At 42.9% G+C, this 2,410-nt stretch overlaps 1 pseudogene; it reads right to left on the minus strand.

Annotated features, from left to right (window-relative positions):
• Positions 1 to 395: 395 nt before the first annotated feature.
• LOC119923540 lies at positions 396 to 1,829 on the minus strand (annotated as a pseudogene).
• Positions 1,830 to 2,410: the final 581 nt, after the last annotated feature.

Genomic DNA, 2,410 nt, shown 5'->3' on the forward strand with positions numbered 1-2,410 from the left:
TATACATACATATATATATAATTTATATGTATAAAATAGTAAAATGTCAATATTATAGTAACTGTAAAAATATGATGCATGTAATATACTAACAATTTTAATTTTACAGGGATCTCAAATTGTCATGTCACAAGTGTCCTGAATATAAAGTCCATGCAGATAAATTCTCCAGAGTATGAGCTTTTCAAATATTCAACTATGGCCCCTCTGGTGGCCCATGGAAAGAGCAAAACCTGTGTTGGCTGCCCTGCTTGCTTACCCTTTTAATCCAAACTTTCAGGGCAGTGAGCCTCTGACCAGAGGGGTCAGCGCTGAATCTCTCCAGCCTTTAGGTGCCTGCAGGCTACGCTCACCTTGGGCTTCCAGGAAAGAGAGCAGATAGAATTCCAGGCACCTTATGCGAGAGGCATGTTGGTAATAGGGGATACCCTTGTCCAGAATGTTCTTATTCTCCTGTCACTGTGAAAAATCAGGAATGGACTAATGACAGAGAAGGTGAATGACCAAACCAGATGACTGTTCATCAGCAGAAGAGAATTTCCTTTCATGTTTAGTAAAACATTCACCATGGTCTGTCTGCTGTCTATAAAGCAGGACATAGAGGGTCACCAAGGCAATGACACACTTGCCTGCTCTGCCTTCAGGCATCACCTTGGGTGAATGAGTGGGCCCCTGAAAGTGCTGAACCCGTCTGTGGTGTCTGTGCAAGACAATTATCAGATAACCACTGGCCACACTCATGAGGCCCACAAATAGCAATCAATCAATCAATCGTATTTATTGAGAATTTACTGTGTGCAGAACAGTGTACTAAGTACTTGGGAAGTACAAGTTGGCAACATATACAGACAGTCCTTACCGAAGAGTGGGCTCACAGTCTAGAAGGGGGAGACCGAGAACAAAAAAAAATATTAACAAAATAAAATAAATAGATATGTACAAGTAAAATAAATAAATAAATAAATAGAGTAATAAATACGTTCAAACATATATACATATATCCAGGTGCTGTGGGGAAGTGAAGGAGGTAAGGTGAGGGGGATGGAGGGGGGAGGGGGAGAGGAAGGAGGGGGCTCAGTCTGGGAAGGTCTCCTGGAGGAGGTGAGCTCTCAGTAGGGCCTTGAAGGGAGGAAGAGAGCTAGCTTGGCAGATGTGGGGAGGGAGGGCATTCCAGGCCAGGGGGATGACGTGGGTCGGGGGTCGACAGTGGGACAGGCGAGAATGAGGCACAGTGAGGAGATTAGTGGCGGAGGAGCAGAGGGTGTGGGCTGGGCTGTAGAAGCAAATCACAGACAGAAAACATAATGGCATTTATCAGGGCAATTTCTACACTGTCAGTACTTACTGAACAATATTTAAGATCATATGTTATTTGGCTACAGGTGTTCCAGGAGCCTACTGTGCACATTGGCATATCAGCATTTAGCAGCATATTGAGGATCCAGGAGAGGAGGCAGGAGGGAAGGATGCACTTAGATAATTTCACTTTGAGCCTTCCCCACTGGCTATTGCTGGGACTGATGGTGACCGTCTGGTAGACAGTCAGAAGGCAGGTGGTGCCGACAAAAGTGACCCTGGCCAATCGGAAAAGTGCTTGATGATTTTACATGATGATTTTACATCCAATATCATCCAGGAAATTTCTCAGTTCCCAAACTGACATGATTTTGGGATTCCCCAGGTGAGAAAAATTATGATGTTGGCCAAGGACAAGTTTGCTGTGGATCAAATCTGGGTAGCTGAGCTTGTGGTTGGCGGAGAGCACACAGACATAGAACAGGAGGAGATGTGTTTACTGAGAACCCAATGCAGATCTGTAACAGAATCATAAGTCCAAAGTAGAGCTCACCTCTATCCATTCCTGTGCAATATGAGGCAGGTCCAGAGAAGATATCCTACTGGGAGAGAAACATGGATTGGGAAATGTTTCATTCGTATTCATCAATGCATATCTGTATCACATGAACTTGATGAGAGCTTAAAATAAGAATTTTCTTTTTAATCACACATTCTGCCAGCTTCCTAGAAATCGTGTCATAGTTATTATCAGTTTTAGTTCCACCTACTATTAGTTTTACTATTACTAAGTGCCATCAAGTCATTTCCAATTGATAGCAACTCCATGGATATACTTTCTCCAGAACCTCCTGTCCTCTGCCATAATCCGTAACCTTACTAATGGTTCTTCCATTATCGTTGTTAAAGTCTTTATCCATCTACCTGCCAGTCTGCCTCTTCCACATTTTCCCCGGACTTTTCCTAGCAATAGTGTCTTCTCCAGAGAATCAGTCCTCCTGATTATGTGTCCAAAATATGCTAATCTATGTCGAGTTATTTGACTTTCAAAGACCACTATAGTTGAATTTGCTTTAAAATCCATTTGTTTGCTTTTGGGGCAGTCCACGGTATT

Source organism: Tachyglossus aculeatus, unplaced genomic scaffold, assembly GCF_015852505.1.
Source record: "Tachyglossus aculeatus isolate mTacAcu1 unplaced genomic scaffold, mTacAcu1.pri scaffold_1_arrow_ctg1, whole genome shotgun sequence".
Classification (NCBI taxonomy): Eukaryota; Metazoa; Chordata; class Mammalia; order Monotremata; family Tachyglossidae; genus Tachyglossus; species Tachyglossus aculeatus.